This window comes from Dermacentor albipictus, chromosome 1 (assembly GCF_038994185.2).
Source record: "Dermacentor albipictus isolate Rhodes 1998 colony chromosome 1, USDA_Dalb.pri_finalv2, whole genome shotgun sequence".
Taxonomy (NCBI): domain Eukaryota; kingdom Metazoa; phylum Arthropoda; class Arachnida; order Ixodida; family Ixodidae; genus Dermacentor; species Dermacentor albipictus.
The window spans coordinates 178272762-178299488 of NC_091821.1; the positions used below are offsets into that span (position 1 = coordinate 178272762).

The 26727-nt window shown below is 46.6% G+C and overlaps 1 long non-coding RNA gene across 1 annotated transcript in view; it reads left to right on the top strand.

Moving 5' to 3' along the window:
* LOC139052784 (uncharacterized) overlaps positions 1-26727 on the top strand; it is a 172918-nt gene that overhangs the window by 44859 nt on the left and 101332 nt on the right. The window contains exon 3 of the long non-coding RNA XR_011510056.1: positions 2151-2216. This is a non-coding gene — a long non-coding RNA (uncharacterized lncRNA). The remainder of the gene's footprint in view (positions 1-2150; positions 2217-26727) is intronic.

Below are 26727 nucleotides of genomic sequence, written 5' to 3' on the forward strand. Positions count from 1 at the left end.
CACCAATCACAGTTCAGTTCTGTATCGCGGTGAAACACCTCCTTAAAAAGCGTATTTAGCGCCAGCGAACATGCAAGGACAGAAGGAAGACGATACCACAGTGCGCTGGTGCATTGTGGTATCGTCTCCCTTCTGTCCTTGTTAGCTGGCGCTAAATACGCTTTCCAAGTCAGTTTACCAACACGCCTAACAAATGGTATAATCCTGAAACACCCCCCTCCTAAATTTTGCACTGACCTTTTGCGGATGCGATGGCAGGTAGCTTCGGTTCTATGTAATCGCTTAGTCACTTAAGGTTGGTGCAGAGAAGACCACAAAGAACGAAAACGGCCTAAGGACATCCTGCCTCACCTCTGTTTTTGTGTGCTGAGGAGGTTTCTTCGTTGGCCTGAATGCAAACGCTGTGCGGACTGTCAGCAGCTTCGTTGCCTGCTACGTCGATGTGTGAGGATAGCCACTGGAAAACGACGGTAAAACACATGTCGCGTAATTCTTTAACAGTACTTAACGTGCGTTGAATAGTCTATATGGGCAACCTCTCTTGCACCAATTGTACCCGCCGTGGTTGCTCAGTGGCTATGGTGTTGGGCTGCTGAGCACGAGGTCGCGGGATCGAATCCCGGCCACGGCGGCCGCATTTCGATGGAGGCGAAATGCGAAAACACCCGTGTGCTTAGATTTAGGTGCACGTTAAAGAACCCCAGGTGGTCAAAATTTCCGGAGTCCTCCACTACGGCGTGCCTCATAATCAGAAAGTGGTTTTGGCACGTAAAACCAAAAATATTATTATTATTATTGCACCAATTGCAGGGTAGCCTCGCTGCCTGACAACAGTATAACAGGTTGCGGCTGGTATTACTTCGGTTTGCACAATGCTGCTTCATTGGCTACACTTTCACGCGCTGTAAATGAAATCGATCGTTAGAAACTGCAGCCCGAGGCCCGTAATTTGTAATGTTTCCTATGTAGACCTTGAGGGCCTCGATGCACTTGCTGATCGTAAAGAGGAACGTTTAAGCGCAGTTGCTGGATGATGACGCCTCTTTCTTTAGGATTGCAAGTTGGTAGCGATCCATCTTCAACAGCACCACTTAAGACAGGGACTAGCGAAATGACATCGACATGTGCTGTACAAGTCTGTGTTCTTTCGCTTGTCCCTGTGTTCAGGGCTACTGTTGAAGATGGCACTTCTTTTAGTTGCCAGCTGCTCTAAATCAACTTGCGCCGCCGCAAGGCACGCCTTGAAAACGGGCCTCCGAGAGCACACATGAACGAGCAGACTTCTGTGTCCGTGCGGCGAAGCTTGCGCGCCTGTCGAACAAGTCAAAAGTGACGAGTCACTAGTTGCGTGTGCGCGCGTGCGTGCACGTTCAAGCGACAACGGGCGCAGCTTTTCTTGCCTTCTTTTGTTTTATCTTTATTTGCCTCGCGGATCTCCATTTTTCGGTTCTTTCTATTCCCGGGATGAGGAATGTCGTGGCCCGTCTATTGTCTCCGTGACGTGGCCTTAAAGCGGCCAGACAAATGGGCGTCTGCTCAATCATTTTCAATGCCGTGAAGCGTGCGCCCGAACGCATGCAGTGCGCGTCTGGGGGCGCTGTCGTCAGACCTCAGTGCGTGCGAGTCACCTCTACTGTGGCGCCCACGAGTACGGGACCCCTGCTCCTTCTCGTGCCTCACCGCCATTCTGCGGTCCGGGCCGGGTTCCTTTCGCGCATGCGTGGCGGTACGCTGCCAGCACAGCAGCGCTCGCGACGCGGCATGGTGTGAGGCAATGCCGTGCTAGGCCTTTTTTGTTATGTCGTCTCTACGATTCTCGCGCACGCGAGGAGCGAATTGAAGAGCTAAGGGACGACGGCAAAGCCTCAGCTGAGCAAACACAACTTCACGCGTAGTCGCTCACGGCAAGTTGCGAGAGAATGTGTACGTACGTGCATACATGCATCGCCAGGAACCGCAGTCATATAGGTTTAGAGAAGGTTGCCTGTCTCCCTATCTTGTCCCGTTCATGTGAGCTCTTTTCGTCCTAATGCTTGTATGTTACTATACGTATACCAACTATACTTATACCAGACTTTAATCTCTCCAGACAGGAAGGCTGTCGATAATGAGCCGCCTCTTACGTTATCTTTTCTTCTTTGCGCGAACAGGGAGCGGGGACCCAAGTCCGAATTCACAGAGGCACCTTGGACGCTGGAAAAGGAACGGCAAGATCGGTGCGTCCGCCCTTTTTTGCAGACACTCGTGCTCACCAATGCTCATTGAGACCTGTTCCACACAGCATTTCTTGCGCTACGGAGCTCTTTGTAAGAACGGGCGCCGAGTCAAGTCGGTGGCTGGACGGCGTGACTGGCCAATAATGACTATAACGGTTCTGACGGACGGAAGGCTTCGTGAATTCAATCCCAGCGCCCGTATTTGCTGAGCAGACAGCGCACTCCCAAAGCATCTGGTTCATAAGTGTTCTTGCCTTTGGCCAGCCGCCTCCGCTAGTATAATATGTCCAGCATCAAGATTGGCTGCAATTTTCTATTGCGAACAAGGCTAGCGTAAGACCGTTTCGTGAATAATGGTCGAGTTTACAATAGAGCGGTTCGTAAAAAACACGCGCCGGTCACTTCTAGCAGTAAACATATTATTCAAAAACAAGGTCGGTCAGTAACGAACAGTCAATACAAACGAAAAGCTTTGGGTATTGTCGCCTGGAGGCCGTATTCACAAAGCTTTTTGTTCGTAAGAGCCTTGTTTTTTTTGTTTCTTTCTTTCTTTGTTTTTGCATATGTTTGCATACGGGCCCTGAGCCAATAAATATTACAGCACTTACGCTAGAATTCTTCGTAAGAACAGCCGTCAGCCAATCGTGATGACGGGCATATATTATTAGCGAAGCTGGTCGTCCAATGGAAAAGAACGAAAGACTTAATTCGGCGCTCTTCGGCCCACATTCACAAACTGTAGTTCTTGCGCTATAGAACTGTTCCTAAGAGCAGTTGTCAGTGAATAGTAATCTTGGACATACCCATTAACGAAAACGGCCTTCCAATAATGGCAAACAGTTCTTACGAACGAAAAACTGAGAATTTGGCCCTTGCGCCGACATATACAGCCACTCTTCGTTGCTTTCGCGCAAGGTCCGATCGCTGCCTGAGATCAACCTCGCATCAGAGCAAGTCGGCGACGCATCGGACGTCCTTACCTGGGGAAGCTATGTGAATTGCACCGAATGCGCGGCGTGTTATATCGTAACATCGTGTGGCTATAAACCAATTGCTTTCCCTATCGTTTCGTCTGCGCTCGCGTTCCTCATTTGCACTGATAACGTCTACCACAGGAGTTAAATACTGCTGTCTTCTTTGCTCGAAAATGAATAAGTTCCTTACAGCAACTGCATTCGGAAAGCAAGTTCTGAGAACACTGCTACCTGTACCGCAAGGTGACAGATATGACTGTTACCATACAGCTGTTGAACGTGTCCCTGCGTGGTTGATTCTCGTCAATCTCTTCAGAATTATTTCTTCCCGTTTTCGTACGTGTTCATCTGAAGAACGACAAACGTCGACTCGTTTCCGCATTTCGCGTTTTTTTTTTTTTTTCATTTCGCGTTATTCTGCATCATTCTCGAACGGAAGCGGCGTCGCACAAAAGCGCGGGACAGCATTTGTGACTCCGAGCAGCGCGCTGTTGAATGTCGGCACAGATGTCTGTAAACTCGCTTGTTCGCAGCTGCCATTTCGTTTCGTCCGACGTGTTTTCCGACAACGTACATCATCGTTGTGATACGGAGAGATGCTATGTTAAAAAAGAAGGAAAGAAAGAACGAAAGAAAGACAACTGCTGAAGTGACACTTCAGGGGATGTCACCCCCGCTCAAATTATCGAGGGAGCGCATAGTATGTCTGTCTCTTTCGATTTCCGCTGCGCGCTTCATAACCGTATAGTTCTCGGAATTCTCAATTTTCGCCGATAGATGCGAAATGCAGAAGTGAGAAAGAAAAAAAGAAAGAAAAGTCTGTCGATTCTGCTTTTGGGAAGTCGATAAACTGTAAAACAGTCAAAGTGCATGCATATTCAAATGCGTTTTCAAAGCTCCTGTGTTAGTATATATTCAAACGTGGCGAGCGTTTGCTGTTCGAACACTCATCTGTCCCTCTGTCCTCTATTGAAACAGTGCGCATGGGGTGTTGATGAGAGAGACCTGGCATAATTACCGCGAAGCATACAGAAACGGGGGAGGAGGAGGGGGAGGAAGTAAACTTTATTACTCTAGAAAGAGTAATTCAGCGGTCGGGCCGGCTGTCTTGATCTTCTATTGGTTGATGAAGATCTCCGGCCAGCATGGTTGGCGCCCCTATTCCAGGGCACCACTGAGCGTGGCTGCTCGTCGGGCATGATCCACCAGCTTCCGTTGGAGGCTAGGGTCGCCGCTGGAGAGCACGCTCTCCCACTGCTCCGCACTCGGATTTTCTATTTTGTGGAATTCCTTATTCGTATTGCACTCCCATGTGATGTGATAAAGTGTGGGTATTGCACCACACCACGGGCATGTGTCCCTGTATTGACTTGGGAACATTTTGCATAGTATATGTAAATTTGGGAAAGTTCCTGTCTGCAGCTTTCGCCAGTAAACTGCCTGTTGTTGAGTGAGTGTATTGTGGGGCGGTGGATATGTGATCCTCGTCCCTCTATGGTAATTTAGTATGTCAGAGTACGTTGGGATCACTGTCATGAAATCCTCAGGATCTCTGTTTAGGTCCGCTCGGTTTGCATGCTCGCGAGCGATCCTATCAACCCTTTGGTTGCCCTCAATCTCAGTGTGCCCAGGTACCCAAAAGATGGTGTGTCTAATGCGTTTATTCTGTTGGCCAGCGCGGAGGAAGATTTGGAGCGCTTTTTGACCGATTCTGCCGTTAATGTAGTTTCGGCATGCTTCCTTGGAGTCTGTTAGAATTATAAGGGATCTATTTGTGCGGTAGCCCTCCACAGCTGCTAGAGCAACAGCCATTTCCTCTCCCTCGGTTACCGTACAATCCCGTGCCGACGTGCAAGCGATTTCCCTATAGTCCGAGTCCATTACTGCCGCGACAACTCTTTGTTCTGTTTCCCTTCGTTCTCGAGGATATACCGCGGCGTCCGTGTATACCGTGTTCGCTTTTGTTGCTAGGTATTTTTCTACATATTTTGCCCTAGCGTTTCGCCTGGCTGTGTGTAAATTCGGGCCCACGTTTCTTGGTAGGGACCCTATACCTTGATGGTGCTGCGATACCCATCGGGTAGGTTTGCCTAGTAAAACTTGTGGTCTAGTAAAACTTGTGGTCCATCCTAGGAATACTGAACGTTCATGTAGTTTGTCATCATCAGTCTAGTTTAAGTCCGCTGCAGGACGAAGGCCTCTCCCTCCGATCTCCAATTACCCCTGTGCTGCGCCAACTGATTCCAACGTGCGCCTGCGACTTTCTTAATTCCATCACCCCACCTATAACCTTCTGCTGTCCTCGACTGCAATTCCCTTCTTTTGGCATCCATTCTGTAAGCTTAATGGTCCACCGGTTAACCATCCTACGCATTACATGGCCTGCCCAGCTCCATTTTTTTTCTCTTATCACTTAGAATATTGGTTATCGCCGTTTGCTTTCTGATCCACACCGCTCTCTTCCTGTCTCTTAACGTTAAGGCTAACATTCTTCGTTCCATAGGTCTTTGCGCGGTCCTTAACTTGTTCTCAAGCTTCTTTGCAAGTCTCCAAGTTCCTCCCCCATATCTTAGCATCGGTATAATGCATTGATTGTACACCTTTCTTTTCAATGAAAATGGTAAGGTTCCAGTCAGGATCTGACAATGTCTGCCGTATGCGCTCCAAACCATTTTTATTCTTCTGTAAGTTTCCTTCTCTTGATCGGGGTCCCCTTCGAGTAATTGACCTAGGTAAACGTATTCCTTCACAGATTCTAGAGGCTGACTGGCGATCCTGAACTCTTGTTCCCTTTGCCGGCTATTCATCATTATCTGTGTCTTCTGCATATTGAGCTTCAACCCCACTCTTACGCTCTCTCTGTTAAGGTCCTCAATCATTTTTTGTAACTCGTCTCCAGTGTTGCTTAACAGGACAATGTCATCTGCAAATCGAAGGTTACCAAGACATTCGCCGTTGATCCAAACTCCTAAGCCTTCCCAGATTAATAGCTTGAATACTTCTTCCAAGCACGCAGTGAATAGCATTGGACAGATTGTGCCTCCTTGCCTGACCCCTTTCTTCATAGGTATCTTCCTACTTTTCTTGTGCAGAACGAAGGTAGCTGTGGAATCTCTGTAGATATTTTCCAAGATATTTACGTAAGCCTCCTGTACTCCTTGATTACGTAATGCCTCTATGACAGCTGTTATCTATATCGAATCAAATGCCTTTTCGTAATCTATGAAAGCCATGTAGACAGGCTGATTGCACTCTGCAGATTTCTCGATTACCTGATTGATTACGTGGATGTGATCCATTGTACAGTATCCCTTCCTGAAGCCAGCCTGTTCCCTTGGCTGACTCATCACAAAAAAATAATATGGCCGAGAAATGCCTAAAATAGTCGTTGCCGAAACGAACAAACAAGCAAAAGAAGACATTGAATTTTCGCACTGAAATCTGATCAAGAGATCCCTTTCGGCGAACATAGGGTAAAGCAAGCTTGACTACTGCGAAATAGGATGTAACACTGTACTTGAGGGTGGCCGAGCATCAAGTGATGAAAATTATGAGTAAAGCGTTATATGTATATATATACATATATATATATATATGTATATATATATATATATATATATATATATATATATATATATATATATATATATATATATATATATCTGAACTGCGTTGGTAGAAGCGCCGTTTTGAGATTTGAGATTGAGCCGCGGGAAGATCGTGATACAAAGCTGCGCGGACTATATGTGGGAAATTATGTGAACCTCAGTGTGATGTGATTGAGTCACGAGATCGTGTGCCTGACCGCGACGGCTGTGGTTTTATAGTAGGCACATAAATAACACAAAGTTTGTTGGCCTCATAACAACGATATTTACGCGCATACATCAACACTCGACAAAAATATAGACACTAATTTCAGAGCGCCGTGGTGGACGAGAACGCAGTAAAAGCGCAGTAAAAGTGAAAGCATTTAACTGCCGCGCTCCCAGCCGGAGCGTATAGCAGCCTGACAAAGCTTGGCGAGTCGACGAGCCGTCTTCACTGCGGGGCGCCTTTCGCGCGACCGCTATAATGCACACCTCACACACGCCCGTGCATATATAAGTGAAGCGTTGAATTACAAGATCCGGCCGTGAAATAGGCCGATGAATAGGAGCGCGTAAGAAAAAATACCGTGATTTTACTGACGTTCACTCCGGTAACATCAGTCGGTTAATCGCGATTAAATCATTAATAGAAAAAATCGGATTTTAATAACGCCGCACAAGGCACTACTGGTAACGAATTCACCTACAGCGCCTGTCGAACGGGTGCCGCAGTGCCACAGTTGACCTGCCGAGATGAAACAGGTCAGAGAATGGAAGCACCTAGAAGATAGAAACAAATGGCACGATTTTACTGGCCTTTCGGCTGGGGACCGGCCTTCACTCCGAATGAGCAAAGAGCAAGGCGCAATAGACCAGGACAGAAGAAGCACACAAACGACAGGACCAGCGCCTTCTTCTGCTTCTTCTATCCTGTGTTACGGCTGGCGTCTAGCACCTCGTGCAGAAAGGACTTTCACCCACCATGCCTAGTCGAAATGAAGCGTGACTTCTCCTGTTACGGTTGGCGTCTAGCACCTCGAGCAGAAAGGACTTTCACCTACCATGCCTCGTCGAAATGAAGCGTGACTTCCTAGTTCGCCATGTTCATCTCGAGTGGCTGCCGGTCTGGCGGAAGCCCCGCAGTGTTTACAGGCCTCTTTTGTGTGTGTGTGTGCGTGTGTGTGTGTGTGTGTGTGTGTGTGTGTGTGTGTGTGTGTGTGTGTGTGTGTGTGTGCGTGTGTGTGTGTGTGCGCGACTTTAGAGGGACCCTTTCCTCGAATTGTCAAGCTCTACAGGGGAACTTCCGCGAAACAGCAACACCCAAAAGAGAAGGACAAGCGTCTGCGATTCCCGGACCTGAGGCTTGGTATAAACGAAGGCGGGACGCCCTCCTCCTTGCAGTAGACTCGATATAACCAGAGGCTCGGTATAACCGAAGGAGGAGAGGCCCTCTTTCCACGAATCAGACTCTGTGCCGGTCACGTGACGTCGACGGAAGAAAGATCGCTCCCATGATTGTAGAGAGCCTATTTAAGGGGCTCCGATATGTACTTTTTTAGATCACTTCATTCTCATCATCTTTCATCAACCTTTGAATAAACCGTGCAAGTTTCGCACTGGAAATCGTCTCGTCCTTGCCCGGTCGCCATGGTCTACCGGATGCCTGCAGCCCGCCGGCAACGCCACGCTACCCAATAGTAACGTCAGTCGAGCTTCGATAGGCAGGCGTCGCTACAACTCGGCAGCAGTACGATACACTACCCTGGAGTACGCAACACCTGGTCCATTGCGCCTTGCTCTGTACTCATTCAAGCATGAACCAACTAGCACAAGCAAGAGTTTTACTTGAGCATATTTCTTCACTCCGAAGGAGGCCAGTTGATTTTTTTTCCTATGTGGTACCATTCTTGGGCGTATATATATATTTCCTGCTTATTACGCTGCGGCTGGTCGAAAAAAAAAGATTTTGCGCTCACCGCTGCACAGTTCTTGCTCAAATTTTGCAGAAATCTCTGATTTTGGAGTCTATACGCCGTTTAGTATAACACTTGGCACAGTAAATTGCCTGGGTTTTAAGAAAAAAAGTGCGAATTCGCCTGCACTTATAGGAATGCGAGCTGCTGCCGCGACGGCAGCAGCTCGCTTGTATTATGATGTATCTCTGCTTCCATTCCTTGCCTAAGGCCTTAAAATAGGCCTTAGAGAGGCAATGTAATTCAAAGACCTAGCATATGCAGTTTTCGCAATTCGATCGGTGTACACTGCAGAAAATCTATTCCAGCTTTCACATATTTATTAAGTACTGTAGGCTTTATGTAGGATAATTTATCTTTAGAAAAATTTGTTTTCGGGGTTATCACTTTCGTGTATTAAGCGATGTAATGTTTTGCTGTACATGTGAAAGGCCATGTGGAAAAGGTCAATTTTCTTTCACATCGCGTCTGATCGCTACAGATAACTTATAAGTGTAGATATTATAGACAAGTAAAATTCCGGCCAGCTGAAACAGTTCTCGCGTGTGGGCTTCATACGGTAAGTTAAGAAGTAAACTCAGTTAAAAAGTTAAAAAGTAGACTTCAGATCCGAGCAGTTTCTATCAATCTCGACTAGCTGTTTGCGATGTTTTCGATAACATTTTATTAAGTCTATAGCGGATGACCACGAATTCCATAGCATTGTAATTTATGAAACAACGTAGAATGCTGAATATTATCAAAAGCTTTGCTAAAGTCTACATACATACCCAGCACGACAAGTTTGTTTTCAAATTGGGATGGAATGAACTCTTTTTGCCACTTGAATTAGGAAGGAACAGCGCCAACTAAGACGATCACGAGAGGCAGAACGACACAGGACAAGCGCCAACTTCATCTATTTTTGTTCACCGAAAAATCTGCAAATATAAGGAAAATCGCAGACATGCGCACAATGACCATAATGCATCATCTGCCAGACCGTTCTAGACAGGACATTTCGCTTTTGAAGAAGGTCACGGAAGTATCAATAACACAGTTTTTTCCTCTTTTCTTTATACGGAATGCTTCCAAAACCTCACGTGCCTTTGTTTCCCTGCTTCTGCCAAGAATCTTTATACTTCCGTGACCCTCTTCAAAAGCGAAATGTCCTATCTAGAACGGTTTGGCAGATGCATTATGGTCATTGTGCGCATGTCTGTGATTTTCCTTATATTTGCAGATTTTTCGGTGAATAAAGATAAATGAAGTTGGCGCTTGTCCTGTGTCGTTCTCCCCACTTGTGATCGTCTTAGTTGGCGCTGTTCCTTCCTGATTCAAGTATGCACCATCTAGCCCAAATGAATGTTGTCCTGAACTATCTTTTTGCCACATTAAAGGGACACTAAAGCGAAACAGTAAATCAGTTTAGACTAATGAAACATTGGTTGAGAACCCTGCAGGTAGTCATTTCAAAAAAATAGTTTGATTATTAGATGAGAAAATGAAGGTCCAAGTATCAGTATTTGAATTTCGCGCCGAAACCCCAACGCCGGTACGTCAGCGTGACATCAGGGATTCCAAAGTATTTTTTCGCATTTGGGCCACGTTGGCTGAATAAAGGTTCCCGAAACTTGCCATGTTTAATATTTGGTTCCTTTAGAACACAATTTAGTCAGTCTGTAGCGCTATATATAGTTAGTAGGCCCTAGAAGATGCCATCAAAATCCATGATGTCACAGCCCCCAGGTGCGGGAACTTAAGTAGGCGTCGCCACCCGTATTTCGTTCTTGCGCTTTTTCTGGCTTACCAAACGTCTTATTGTTGTAAGAGTGGTGTTTTTGGTGTTGTAGAACGGTAATTTATTGATGCAGAAGAAATCATTTTTCACTTTAGTGTCCCTTTAATACCATTTTTGTAGGTCCGTGTTTTCTGAATCCAAGTAGATCGCATTGTTTTTCGAGGAATTGGTACAGTTGACGGCGCATAACTCTTTATAACCCTTTCGAAAACACTGACAGTATAGATATAGGTCTATAGTTCCTAACATCATTTTTATCACCCTTTTTGAACAAAACACTGACTTTTGCTACCTGCATTATTTCCGGAAGAACTGCACTCGACAAACAAAGATTGAATATTTGAGTAATATAAGAGAGAACAACACCCAGCGTATATTTAATCGCACTAATCTTAATGCCATTAATATCACGAGATTAATTGTTCTTAAGTTCTCAAAAAAAAACGGAATAGACATCTTCCACTACAGGCTCAAAAAATATGGAAGATGAATTTGGATTAGGAACAAATTAAATAAACTTACTAAACATCGCGTCATCTGTAACATTCGCCTAGTAGTCATTAAATATATTTGCAAGTTCGGCTCCTGATATTTTGTTCCCGATGATTGTAAGGTTTTCCCCACTTTGCCATGATGTATTCCGGTTTAGAAATAAATTTAGTTTGTGGCGCAGGACGTCAGTCTTATCTGCGCTGACTTCTTTGGGTATGTAGTGCGATCTGCGCTTTCTAATTTCTTTATCTAATCGATTTCGGTACGTCTTGTATTCTTTAAGAATGGAATAATTTCTCCTTACCGCAAACTTGTGCATGATAGAGTTCATTCTTGTGTTTAATCATACTTAGCATACCAGGAATAAAGGGAATTGACCGAGGTGCCCGATTTTTATTAACCATACCATGAGAAGCCCACAAACAAAGACGCCAAGGACAACATAGGGGAAGTTACTTGTACTTACTGATTGAATTAAAGAAATGATGAATTAATGGCACTGAAAGTGAATGAAAAAAACAACTTGCCGCAGGTGGGGAACGATCCGACGTCAGCGCATTACGCGCGCGATGCGAAGCATCATTAGCAGACTCATGACTCATGGTCATCCATGGCTTACATTTTTTAAAATTCAGATAGGCTTGTTTTTCTGGTAAGTGGCGTCTGTATATGTCTGAGGTTATGTCCAAAAATGTATTGTAGGTTTATTAAGCGTTCTTCATCGAAATAATCTCTTGCAGGTTACTACCAAGCAATTCATTTCTAAAAGCCTCTAGACTAGAACCAGAAATATCGTGAATGCAACCCGTCTGTTTCTTACGTTCTCGCGAACAGTATCTTTTTTTATGAGGATCAATATGGGAAGACGATCGCTGATATCCTGTGAGAAAACTCTGGCAATAAATGTTCTTACTGTTGATATTTCTAATAAAAAAAGTCGAGCAAAGTTGCGATCTTTTCTGTAAATCTGGTTGGCGAAGCAAAAGCGTTAGAAAACCCATTTGATACAATCAGGGTATCCATGGTTTGCTGTGACGCAGAGTGACCCAACATATCTATGCTAATGTCGCCTGCAGATACCAAAAGATACAGGTTGTCAGACTAAAAACATAGCTTTTCATAGAAGCAAGAAAAGCTGCCGGGGTTACCCGCGCGAGCAGTAAATATTTAAAAATGATCACATGTGATACAAGAGTCGGGAAGTAGTTCAAATTGGATTCCTTCCTTCAATAGTAACATCAAACCGCTCCGACGGCGCGTTGCGCGATTTAAACAGAAAGACTGGTAAGAGATGAAGATGGGTGCGTCATCGTTATATCTGCTCCCCGTTTCAGTAAGCAATATGGCATGAAAATAGGAAAATTCAGAGATAAAAAAATTCAAGATCGACTTGTTTATTCCAAAGGGAACGAATATTTAAATGTAAACATTTTAAGAAATTTTTATAACCGGTGGAACCGACAACATTGACTTCTTACGAAAGAAATACATGATCTTTTGTTTCAGCCATCTTAGGTAGAATGGCGATTGTTTACAGTTGACCGAAACAAGATTATACGGAAAAGTCGTATGCGTTCCGTATAAAACCTTTCCATTCCTGCGCCACGCTTACTGAAAGCCATTTTCTTTCTCCCATCCTTTCGCGACGTTAAGCAACTGCCTGTTGTGACTAGTCAGATTCTCTAGCACGATCACACGACAACATTTTTCCTTCAATTTTGCCGGTTCTCCAGCCACTGGTCCCTCATCGCCTGCCTCATATATTTCACAATTGTGCCTGGAGTTTTCCCCGGCCTTGCTGGCAAGCGATGAATGGCAGCAACTTCTAGTTCTGAGAGTTTCGCGACACTCATCACATCAACCAAGTTGTTTACTTCTTGTAGCAGGTTCTCATATTCAGTTACCTGGTTTCTATGAAATTCTAAATTTAGTTTTCTGTTCCGCAACTCAAGATCATTTAGTTCCGTCTGCGCATTTTCTTCTCATCAGCATATATTTTACATTACACCTCAATGGCGCCCATTCGTTTCTGAATATCCCGGCCACGGTGGCCGCATTTTGACGGGGGCGAAAGGTGAAAACACCCGTGTACTTAGATTTAGGTGCACGTTAAAGAACCCCAGGTTGTCCACATTTCCGAAGCCCCCTTTTACGGCGTGCCTCATAATCAGATCGTCGGTTTGGCACGTAAAACTCCATAATTTAATTTTTTTTTTCGTTTCTGAATGCCCTTAGTCTCTTTTTCCTGGTTTTCCAGATGGCTTAGAAGCTCGTCATACTTTTATGACATCATAGGAACTTACCAATGTTTGACACTGTCTCCTTCAGTGGCATCAACCCGTCAAGTTTCTGATTAATTAAACTATGGGGTTTAACGTGCCAAAACCACTTTCTGATTATGAGGCACGCCGTAGTGGAGGAGTCCGAAAATTTCGACCACCTGGGGTTCTTTAACGCGCATCTGAATCTAAATGCACGGGTGTTTTCGCATTTCGCCGCCATACAACTGCGGCCTTCGCGGCCGTGATTCGATTCCCCGACCTCGTGCTCAGCAGCCCAACACCATAGCCATTGCGCAACCACGGTGGGTCCGCCAAGTTTCTGGTTAATGCTATATAAAAGTGTTCGGATTTCAGCAGTTTCATTCCTCCCAGCCGCATCTTCCTGAGCATCTTCGTTGCCTTTTGCAGCCTTACACGTAGGGCACACCCACTTCTGTTTGGCTGCTGTGTTTTTTCTTCTGTATTGCTTTCCTATAAGGCTCGAGCAAGTTCCGAAACGGTAGAAAGCAGAATATTCCACACTTTGAACTGATACATCGGGTGTGTCTAAGCCATTTTCACATGGAGAGTCAAACATCTTTCGTCCTAATTACTGCACAATTTGACAAGATGCGCAATGACAGCAAAGGCAACAATTGCAAGGGTTGCGGCAGCGGCAGCAGCAGCAGTAGAACTATTTAAATAAAGACAGCCTTTTTTAGTGAACAACCAACCTGTGAAAGAGCAGAGTAGCAATGAGACGTGCACTCGTCGTGCTCCGCTGCTGCCAAAATGACACCAACACACACATATATATATATATATATATATACCGTACTAAACTTGTCTTCCTAAACGACTAAATATGATTCTGCGTGACAGTCGGTTTCGTCACAATTCTTGCAGGTCACAGAAGTTGTGTTTGGGCCGCTCACTTTTTATTTACTTTTTTGGTGATGAAAAAGCAAAGTCAAGCAATGTAGTGCATGTAACTTCTCTAGAATTAAGCTAATTTTTGTGGATGTTATGAAAATAAATATATTATTCTGAATGTGTTTCGGCCATTTATTTAATGTACAGATTCAGTGAAGCACTTAGGAAAAGTTTTCATTTTGGAAACGTTTTTCGCACATAAGTCGGCAGGTAAAGGGTTAAAGATATGTGAGCTACCTCAAAGCAAATCTAGCTACAGGTGTATCGGTCACGCTACACGGCGTACCTAGGCGACAGCTTCGTCAATGTTGTAATGTTATTGAGAATATGGCTATACCGTGTGGAAGCCGAAACGCTAGCTTTATTTATTATTTTTGTGGCCGGTGTTCGTCTTCTCTTTCCGCTCTCACCCGACGGGATTCCGTCACGCTCTCGATTTGAACGTCCTGCACGCGTCATCTTACTTCGGCTTTGTTCCTTGCTAGTGACATACCACGTACCATCGGCATCAACCAAAACGCGAACAGAAATAGTGAATCGGATCGCTGTTTGAATCCTAACGCATGTTTACTTTCAGCGTGCGATGCGCAGTGCGCCAAAACTTCGTGCCGCAGCCTTGCACCGATGTCACATATTCTGTCGGGCAATGCAACGCAGTGATGGCTTCTAGCTTGCTTTTCTTTTTTTCGTGTTAGAGGTCTCGGTTTAAGCGGATAGCTTGTGTTTAAGCATGCGCGGAGCTTCAACCTTGGGAAGTTATCTTAATTACAAAATTAAAGAAAGAAATGCTGTCGTAAAAACGATGCCAACAAGTGCTTTCAACAAATACTGCGAATATTAATGCGAGCGGGATGTACTTGTTTGTTTGTTTGTTTGTTTGTTTGTTTGTTTGTTTGTTTGTTTGTTTGTTTGTTTGTTTGTTTGTTTCCTCACTTTCTAGTCGGAATATATTTTTCCAAAAGAATCGGTACGGAACGGACTTTGGGTTCGCAACTTACCTGTCTAGCCATTACAGTGTCAGTGGTAAGAAAATTTTGCTTTCATAATCAAATCAAATCAAATCATATTTTATTCTGCAGCAAGTATCTGGATGGTCACCTGGGCTAAAAGCTGTACGAACAGCTTGACGAAGGCCCAGGAAACCATTACATGTCAGCAGCAGACAGAACGAAATAACAATAGCAATACGGAAGTAGTCATCCAATCAAATCAAGTACAGCATCAAATCAAGTACAGCAATAACACAGAAGTTTTCTTAAACGACATATGAAGAAATACGGAGTACATGTGCACAAAGTATGTTCGCAGTTGTTTTCGACTAAAACCAGCAGTATCTTTATGTTTATTGAGAAAAAATGGCAGATTGTGGGCCAATAATAATAATATTTGGGGTTTTACGTGCCAAAACCAATTTCTGATTATGAGGCACGCCGTAGTGGAGGACTCCGGAAATTTTGACCACCTGGGGTTCTTTAACGTGCACCTAAATCTAAGCACACGGGTGTTTTCGCATTTCGCCCCCATCGAAATGCGGCCGCCGTGGCCGGGATTCGATCCCGCGACCTCGTGCTCAGCAGCCCAACACCATAGCCACTGAGCAACCACGGCGGGTAGATTGTGGGCCAAGGATTGGAGCTTGTAATCGGTTCTAAACTGTGGTAAGGACCAAGTGTCAGTACAACGAGTGTTGACTATTGGTGTACGATATTCAATGGAAGCAAGTTGCAATAATTACGACTGCAATAATGGCAGCAATAATTACGACTGCCTTCTAATTCATGATCCTAGTTGAAATTAACTATTCTGTATACCTTGTAAGCTTATTTTGTCTGCCGAGAATTTGATGATATTTACCTGACACTCGGCATTCAATCAGCCTAACTACAAAATTAGGCACGCTATATTCGGCGTATTTCTCGTCAGGTATATACGAAGATCCAATGACCATCTGCACAGGTCGCGAAGGTTGGGGGCGAGAAGCGCGGTATCAGAAAGAATTGTCAGATGCATTATTGTGAAAGTTGAAATTAAAGCGCGGTGAGGAGATAAGCGGGGCGATGCGACCAAAAAAGAAAAATTTTTTAAGGACAGAAACAAAAAATGGAGGACGCTTAAGCTTCGCGTTTAAGAGCGGAACACGATAGCATTCGAAGATCCCTTACTGCTTCTCACGCTTTGCGGCAACTGCAGCTTGTGTAGCCGTAATGTTTACCCGGAAACGCTGGCGGCGAACGCTATGCACAAAGGCGAGCTCTCTGGTAGAAACGCGGCCTCTTGCGTGGGCCGATCCCGGATGTATTGTGCACAGCCGCGCCAGAAAAAAAAAAAAAAGAAAATAGACCATTTTCAGGTTCCTGTTACTGTTTCGCACTTCTAATATTTCAGTCTGAGAAGATTTAACGTAAAAAAAAAAAAAAAAACATGCGCCCTCGGTGTTTTGTTTCATGACATTTGTTTGTGCATGGGGTATCATTCTCAAAGTTCAGAGGAATAACTTTGTCAAGAACGTAAGACAAGATATGAGCAACTTTAGCCATAGAACGGTGTGACAATATAACCCGTGTATACCCCATTTCATATAGCAAGGCGTGGCATATACGCATACCTAGATATAAACGGAAATTTTCGCTCACGGACAACACTGCCGACGCCGACACCGACAGCGGATTTTCTGCGACACGGGACCCTTAGCGCTGTCACGCTAAGAGAAGCTTACTCTGAAGTGTATATTATAGAAGCGTGCGGGTGTCTTGTGGCCTGGTTGGTTCGTGACCTCAGCTGAAAAAAAAAAAAAAAAATAGCGCAGTGGGCAGGACTAACCTCCCTATATATTTTAGCAGAAAATCTAAGGACTTTAGACAGGACGGGAGGGAGGGACAGACTACGGTGTCGTTGCCGGTCCCTTGCTCACGCAAATTATAACGCGCTCCATATTAAACTTACGGTACAAATTTATTACCCACAATAATGGCAGCTTAAGGCACCGAGTCATTAAGGCACCGTCATTTTTTCTTGTGGACGCTTCGTACAAGATTATTTCCCACTACTCTATTTTGTCGATGAAGCGTGTTGCGCAGTGGTTGCTGCGCTTGAAAGGACGCGCGCATTTGTGACGTCACCGGATACATCCTTCGTTTCTTTTCTTTTTTCTTTTTTTTTTAAGTATAAGCGTACAGGCGCACTTGCGTGTGATGTTATGGCGCCTATTTCGAGAATGTTCTTCATTCGAACGGAGTACACCGCGAAATACGCATGTGTGGGCCAACAGCGGCTGATTTCGTGCTCGTGCACGCACTGTTCGGCATGTTGATCGATAGCCACGGAAAAGCGGTTCCTTCAGATTGTACTTCGGGACCGAAAGGTCCGTGTTTCTGTCCCACTTAATTATCATTGTCATATATATATATAAATATATATATATATATATATATATATATATATATATATATATATATATATATATATATATATATATATATATATATATATATATATATATATATATATGTTTACGATTATCATTATTATTGGTATTATTTAAATTAAGTTGTAAGCACCGCACGAACGTGCGCTCTAGTATCTGTGTGTAACCCGCTGTGGTTGCTCAGTGGCTATGGTGTTGGGCTGCTGAGCACGAGGTCGCGGGATCGAATCCCGGCCACGGCGGCCGCATTTCGGTGGGGGCGAAAATACCAGTGTACTTAGATTTAGGTGCACGTTAAAGAACCCCAGGTGGTCGAAATTTCCGGAGTCCTCCACTACGGCGTGCCTCATAATCAGAAAGTGGTTTTGGCACGCAAAACCCCATAATTTAAATTTTAATTTAGTATCTGAGTACACATATGGTCACCCGCCGCGGCGGCTCAGTAGCTCGATGACGCGGGTTCGTTTTACCAGCCGCGGCGGCGTCGCAATCGCCAGGGGGCGATTGCGACGCGACAGAAATTGCGACATTTGCGATTGCGACAGAAAAAGAAAAAAGAACGCTCGTGTACCGCGCACTGGTTGCACCTGAAAGGATACCGGGTGGGCCTAATTAATCCGAAGCTCCCCCATTACACTTGTGGGGCGATAAACCGCGCGGTTTAATTTTTCCAGCGTGCGATTACGTGCATGCGCGTGCTTGTGTGTGTGCGCGCATGCGGATGTATGTACCACCTGTTTTTGATTGTTTGTTTGTTTTTAGTTCGAGCAGATTACTACTAGTATAATTCTTAATCTCCTGCGACAGATAACGCATTTTATTCATGCACAGCTGTATTTCTCAAAGAGGTGGGGGAATGGCCTGTATGCGAAATCGCAATGTTCGTGTAGCTAGCTCAAAATATTGATTAATTAACTTTGTCATTATCAACTATAGGCCTATACACGGTGGAACTGCGAATCTGAAGCAGTGAAGTCCACGCCTGGCTAACGGAAATCTTAGAACTATAGCACCACTTTCAAGATGTCCATCCCCTAAATCCGCTAAAAAAGAAACGCGTTGGCGGCCTATGTGGGATCGTCTCCGGAACTGTCCGGCTTTTGGGAACCTGTTGACTGCAATGCCGATGTATTTCGCAGCAGGCATTAGCGGTCGCGTGTCTCGAAAGTGCTAGCTAGTTATAGGATTTCTAGGATGTCTGTGAGTGGTGGCGCTGGCTAACACTCCCAGGGTTCTACTAGGACACATAAATACCCAAGAAAAGTGGTCGCGAAAATGGCGCCGCGGTAGCTCAATTGGTAGAGCATCGCACGCGAAAAGCGAAGGTTGTGGGTTCGGTTCCCACCTGCGGCAAGTTGTTTTTTCATCCACTTTAATTAAAGTGGATGATATATATCCTCTGTACGTCTACCGCGAGATCGGCTTCCCAGAATTAACACACACACACACACATATATATGTGTGTGTGTTAATTCTGGGAAGCCGATCTCGCGGTATACGTACAGAGGATATATATATATATATATATATACTCTCCCATGTCCTCTCTACCGCGAGAGCGGCTTCCCAGAATTAACACACACACACATATATATATATATATAGTGTGTGTGTGTGTGTGTGTGTTAATTCTGGGAAGCCGATCTCGCGGTAGAGAGGACATGGGAGAGTATATATATATATATATATATATATATATATATATATATATCGGCTTCCCAGAATTAACACACATATACTTTCTTCTTCCCCACTTTGACACTCCTAATGCTAAGGCATTAAAAAGAACACTCGGTATGACAGGTACATCATGTCAAAGCAAAACAACGAAGAGACAGAGAGAAAGAGCAAAATACAAGGAGCGAAGTATCTTGAGATTGACGTGACGACAGCGAGTAATAGGCCGTCTATTCACGCAGTTCTTTGTCCTATCTATCACCGAAGGCGCGCCCTAGCACACGTACTTTGCAGCCTTACAATGTCTTCTGCTTCCAAAATATCGCGCGTTGCCCTGTCCCGGAAGTTCTGTTCACAATGGTTTGATTTTTTTTTTTTCATACAATGTCAGTGACGTAGCAACCTTATTGCTGGGAAAATCAAGAGGCCTTGCATATAGAATTTTTTTTTTTCCCGCATTATATTTGCTCGTCATCTGCCCACTGTCGAAGCAGCGTGCCGCTGTGCCCCGCGCGTACTTTGAGGCATGAGAGTGGAATGGAATCACTGACATCGTCGGCACGATGTTTATTTTTTTTTTTCGTGCAAATGGAGCAAGCGGTATCTTGCGGCTGACCCGCCTGCAGAGACTAAGGATTGACACGGAGAAGATCAAAGAAAAGGCCAGTTTACATAGCCGATCTATATACGCAATCGCTTGGCCCGAACCACTAGTGTTCACGTGATGTGGACGTGCACTTTTCAGCCCGACTAGTGAGCACGGTTCGCTTTTGTCGAGTTCATGCGAATGCCCTGTATGATGCGCCGGAGCTCATGCCAGAGATAGAGAGAAAGGAAAAAAAGAGGAAAGGTGGGGAGCTTAGTCATCGGGTTGCATAGCGCAGAGGGAACGGACACAAAAATAAGGGCAAGACTACACACAGATTGCGCTGTGTGTCTTCTTGTGCTTCGTTTTGTGGTCGTTCCCTCTGCGCTATGCAACCCGATCATCGTGAACCAACAAGCCCGATTTCCGACTATCTTGAGCTTACCCAGGCTGCACCTGAGAGAGAGAGAGAGAGAGATAATGGTTGAAAAGCTGAGTGGTCGGCCCAAATTAAAGTTCTGACCTGCTACTCAGCATTGGGAAGGGTAGATGGAAGTAAAAAGCACCTGGCTTGTTACCCTGTAATGGGGGAGAGGAAGCTGGCAGAAAAGGAAAAAGGAAAGGGAGCTCATACCTGTTTGTCAGTGGACCAGTGGAGAGGGCGCTAAATAAATCAATTTAAAAGTAAGCACGAAATGTGCGTCCGTTGAGACCTGCTGCCGGCTTCACGTTTTTAGTCGCCTTAAATAGATGATCAACCGATCGATTGATTGATTTAATTATTTTAGCGTTCCAACGAAAACACTTAGTTTGCGCCGGCATATCAGTACTCTATATACCAATGTGTCGCGTTTCGTTCCGCCCCCTCTTGGAATGCAGCCTGAACTCGAAGCCTCAAAATCAGTCTTTGAAAGGCGTTGGTCGCTGAGCCGCCACGGCGTGTAATCATGCATGGGCTCAGGGGCGAACTTGTCCAAAGTTTACCTTCTGTGCAAGTGCATGGTTCAGGGTTCACGTTAACCGAACGCTTGTTTTTAAATCGTTGAAGGCGTGTGCCACTGATTTGGGTCTTTCAACTGCACATTGGTTATGCGCCATTTCTTATACACTGCTCCGGCACAGTTGATGTCGATTCATATTCAGGCGTCACGTTTATGAGGAAGTGCTGTAGGCAAAGTGCGGTAAGGGACCAGCGAAGATTAAGTCAGGCCGTGTGAGATGCTTGGGCAGAGAGAGAGAGAGAAACAGAGAGGCTGTGGAAAAAGAGTCATGTGTGATTGGCAGAAATTGGTTTTTTAGAGAGTTATAGCTCCTTCGGGTCCGTGATGTGGTGCAAAGGAGGCCAAGACGCATAGAAGCCAGGTTTGACTTATGCCACGCACCTTTATAGTTACCGTTAACAGTTCGTATGATCCGATTGTTCTGCATTCTGGATTTGCGTGCGTATTTGTGGAAGAAGAGCCTTTGCGTCAAAATTTGTCTCTGAAAAACTTCCTTTATTAGGCTAGCTTTCTGGCGTACAGGTAAGTAACGTCTTCGCCCTCTGTGTGGCACCATACTGCCTCTGCAATGTCCGCGATTCTCCGGCTGATGCATGGTTTCGCATACTCACCTGTTGCCGTGCTCTCCGATCATCATGAACGTCGGGCCCCGTGCCGAGGCTTTCCACATATATACAGTGTGTCCCAGCTAACTTTAGCCAGAATTTAAAGATATGCAAATGTCACGTAGTTGGACAGAACAAGGTTAATGTTGTTTGCAATGGCATGTGGATACTAATATTTTTTTTCATTCCGCCTAATTAAATAATTATTCTTAATTAATTGATCAACTTCTCAAATATTATATTTAGATGAAAAGTGTCAATGAGAAAATTGTAGAGCCACATGAAAAGGTCCCGATAAAGCTTTCTGTTGCTCAATGCGTGCTACATAATAGTGTTTTCCCGAGCGTGAAAGAAGCCCGCGAATACACGCAAAGTGCCTCGACCGGCCAGTCCCGCGGCAATTTTGCGCGCATTTGCGAGCTTCTTTTAGGCTCGTAAAAAAAAAACACTTTTATGCAGCACGTATTGAGCGATAGAAAGGTGCAGCCCACAATACCCGTGAAATCCAGGGCGAGTGCCGAAGTCGCGAACATGTGCCACTTTTGCGCGACATTGTTCGAAGTTGTCGAAGAATTCGAAGTTTGTTTTCGTTTGTTTCCGTTTTACCACACGCCTAGTCGATATTCCATTGCGTAACGTATACGCCGATAACGAGGTGATTCGATTTCGGAATAACGTATTCGCTCCGGGACCTCGGCTGGTTTGCAACTCACTCTCCAGCCGAACGAGAAGCGTTTGGCTTCGAGCGTCGTCGCGCCCAGCAAAGGGGGTGGCGCGCGTGCATCCGTCGGGGAGGACGCGTGGCGCCGCGCCGCTGTGACCCGTCGCGCGGCAGCGGACGATGTCAAGTTCGGCCTCGCGTTGCTGTGGCGGTGGGCGCGTGAATCAGCGCCGCGTGAGCGACGCGCCCCAGCTCGGCACAAAGGCAGCGCGACGACGCCTTCTCGGAAAGAGGCGCCGCGCGCGATTCATCTCCGGGGCGCTGCAACGAGCCGGCCGTCGACGCCCCCGCGCGCTACAGCAGCCCTGCCCGACAACAGCAGTGCGTTTTCCTTTTAATTGGTTGTCTACGTAAAGGGCATTAAATAAGGAAAACGTGTGGGCGACCGTACCGCAGCTGTCATCTAAGCGCGCACAAACGCTGGCCTCGCACCATCCAAGGGCAGTCCGCAGTGGAGACGGCGACGCGACAAACACGTGACAGCTGCGCGACGCGCTCGTTTTGTGCGCCCGGCGACCTGTATACGAGACGCCCACGCGGACTTCGGTCGGTCGCCGAGATGGAACGGTTCGCGGGCACTGCGTCTGTTGGCATGAGCGTGACGAATGAAAAGGAATTTCGGGCTGAAGCAAAACTCGGCTTCAGGAGAGGACACTTCCTAAAGTAAGGCCGTCGCGCTGCTGGATAGCATGGTCGCCGCAGTCTGAACCGCCTCTGCGAGAACTTCTGGTTCTTGTTGTCCGATGACCCTGTTGTACTCTCAAACGTTTATTTGGATGCGCGCATGTCGAGAAGTGTGTGCCGTCAGAGACACAGGCGACTCGTTCGGCATTGCACAGCGCCCTTGACGTGTCAAGGACACGAAAGTAGGAAGCGTGCCACGCGCCCTGCGCAGCGCGGGAGTAACGCCGCTGTCTGCGCTCTTTAAAAAGTCGCAGTTTCTTCCGGAAGGCGGAGCATCTACTGCGACAGAAAATTAGTAGACGGCTATATGACGTACGGATAGTAGTTTTATCGGCCATATAAATTTGTAAGCATTCGCCGACTAACAGTTAACAAGCATGGTGCCACGCGCGCACAAGCTAACATGAATACATGTGAGACTGAGCCGCTGTCGTCGGCTCACCCTCACAAGCTTTCATTCGCACTTACAGCATACGGCCAACGCTTCCTAGATGCTTGTGCACTTCTATCCATGACGTCATGCTACCTTGCCCGACTGCCATAGAATCTAGTGGGGATGCTCGCGAGTAAGCCGCAGGGATATTGACGTAACCGCTTTCGTAACGGCGGGCTTGACAGTGGAAATTTCGGCCCAACTAGCATGACGTCTTAAAGGAAAGTGCGCAGGCCTGCTATCTAGGAGGCGTTTATACGGCGCGTGGCGACGATGTTATCGCCCTTGGCGTTTATACGGAACATCGCGGCGGCGACGATGGCAGAAATGCGCCTGTAGTGTCCATGTAACTGCTGTCGCAATAAAAGGTTCGCACTTTTTGGGCTTTTGCCACAACGATAATCGTCATCTGCCTTGCTTGCGTTTCCTTTCTTGAAAACTCGGCGCTCGCTACGTTCCTGTCGAGAACGCGCATGTCGTTCGTGACCTGGAAGCACCGGGCTCGCAGCGTTAAAGAAAGGAAATGCGGGCAAGAAAGTTGACGTTTATCGTTGTGGGACAAGGTACGCACCAAATGGTGCAAACTGTTTTGAAGAGAGAGCATTCGCCAATTCGTATAGCGCAGGCGGCGCGAAACGGGGTTTTCGCCTGAGAGACGCCTTTCGTCGAGGAGGTTGCATAGGTAGCGAGAGCGATGGCCACCGATATGTCTCAGCGTCGCTAAACTCGTCCTTTTGCACGGCCACCGGTCTTTTCTGCAGGAGCTGCGCGAAAGGGCTACGTGAAACCTCAGCCGACGTGCCTGGACAGCCTTATCCTCAACGCTGTGATAACACGCGGCGCTCTGCTGTAAACAAAGCTTTTGCTGATGGTTTCTCTATGGTTGTGTTGTGGTACTTTCCTGCCACTTAAACGTGCCTCTCAGTCAGTCATGGCTGCGCACCGTTCAAGTGGCTGTCTGGAAACCATAATGAATGCAAAGTGAAAAGAATCTTATCTCTATCCTGATCGTAACGCTGCGTTGCTATAGCTTGCGCAGCACGGCTTATAACGTGGATAACCGCACGTTTCTTCGGCGGAAAAAAGCGTGGTGACAGTGGGGCGGTACGGGATGATGATGAACAATCTTTTATTTAGCCGACGGTTGTTTTCGTCCCATAGTGGGAGGCCTCCCTTTGTCCAGGAATCCTTGGCACCGAGCCTTCCTCTTCGCCCGGTCCACCAGCTTGCGCTGGTCCGTCTGGTGGGTGAATGCTGGTAGCTCCCACTGCTCGATGGAGGGCTGGAAGTTGGGTGGTACGGGTATGCGGCGGTGTGGGTATTCCCAAGTCATAAGTGGTACGAAACACCAGAATATAAAGGAGTACCGAACCGTACGTATTTTCCAAGTTGTAGAAACTACTTCCGGTCGTCGATACGCTGCATATGTACCGCGAGGGTCGCTTCAAAAGTCACCGAAGACCCTTTTGTGTATCAAACGAAGAGCCAGCCAGGATCATTAGAAATGCCTGTTCAAGCGGTTCGGCATAAGGTAATACACTTAAAATCCGCAATGGGTTCTGCCGTACCCTTGCGTTCTACGTCCGCGGGCGATAACGACCCCTAAATTTGTGTCCCCTGTTTCTAGAGCTCTCCAATATCGATGCCCGTGTCCTCGCGACAGATCCTTCCCGCACGCTTCTATGGAGGCTCTGCGGTGATCAAGTTGCCTACTGAACAACGTCCAAAGCAGCCGCGCTGGCTGCGTGTACTGTAACCGATCACCCGTGTACACCGGAATTCCCGCTGCGTGTCGTTTTCACGCTGCAACTGCATCCTGTAGGATGGAGTAGCATCGCCGTGCGGGTACGTGTTCTGACGGGCAGTGGCGTAGCTAGGTCGTCTGGCACCCGGGGCCGATAGGTCTTCTGTCCCCCCCCCCCCCCGGGTGTAGTCGAGGAAGGCGAGGATATCGACAATTTCCGGGTTTCAGCACCAGTACAGCCGCCTTGGAAACCGCGCACGTCCCCCTGGTCCCCCTCTCCTTCGCTTTCTTTCCCAGTGGTCGCGAATGCAGCAGGTATTGGCGGCGTTTTAAGGCGGAACCGCATGGCGCGATTTCAGGCGCGATTGACGCGCGGATGGTGGAACGCGCGCGTCATTTTAACGCGTGCCCAGCAAGATCCACCACGAAATCGCGCCGTCGCGTGCTGCTGCTCGGAGTGGAAATAAACGCGTCGCGCGGCGCGTCCACCAAGGAGTCGCCATCTGTCGGAAGCGCCTCGCTGAGGGATCACGCGGCGCGCTCCTTTTTTGCTGTCAGCGCTCACTAAACACACCAGCCGGGTGCTCTCCCAAAAATTTCTGCAAGTACTTTCGAAACGAGGGAAGTTTTTTACTGTCTGAATAATAATTTTGGGCAAACTGAAAGCACAGAATCGTTTACAGACGCTATCTCTTTACCGAATACGTACAGTCGACGCCACTGTGTGCGGTCGCCGCGATTTAGTCTCCCGACCTGGCTTCTTGCGTGAAAGGTAGGCAAACGCCGAGACCAAACTATGTGAAATATGTTCTTATAGTGTTTGTATAACTAAATGAAGCGTAATAGAACGAAGCCTCAATGCAGCGATCGCGCAGATTCGCAGCGACCGACTGCGCGTCTGCATGCTTGTCCGCGCACTGTTTCGCTTTCTCTGCGCGCGCGTTTTCGCACCGTGCCATGAGCTTTAGGCTGCAGAATATGAGCATTTGACGGTATACAAGCAACCAATGTTGCGTGGGCGCTATCAGAGCTGTTCAAAAATAATTTCATTGTAGAGACTTCGATGCCTACGGGGACTGATGTGCCGGACGTCGCGACGATTCAATCGTCTTTTTTTTTTCTAAATTCTTGGACGTTTCAATATTATTTCTCCAGTTGAGTCGCACTATATGTTTATCGGTGTTCTCAGCGTGCGATTTCCCGCTGCTTCTTTTTTTGCAATCCAGTGCATTAATTCATAACACAAACATGACCATATGACATGCGTTCTTTTTTTGTGCTTCCGCTCCCTATCCACTCCAGTGAACTTGCCAGTACCTCTAGCATCGACAAGTTCATAGACCAAACCGTCATGACATTAGTCGGGCAGCGGACTCGGGCGAGCGTCTCAGTGCGCGTTTTTCAAACATTGCAGACCCGGCGCCGAAGCAGAAATCTTCCTCGCGTCTGTGTTTGCTGCATACCCGAGGTGTAGCCGATGACTGTTTGCCGGTTTTATGTTTCGCGAGCCAAGCTTCACGCAGCTTCTTGTCCTGCGGCTACGTATGAATAAGGCTGACACCGGGCTCCGTTGCGTACGTCCGGCAGTGCGGCACCGAGCAGTAGCCTACCCTGTTGCGCACCTTCAAAGGTA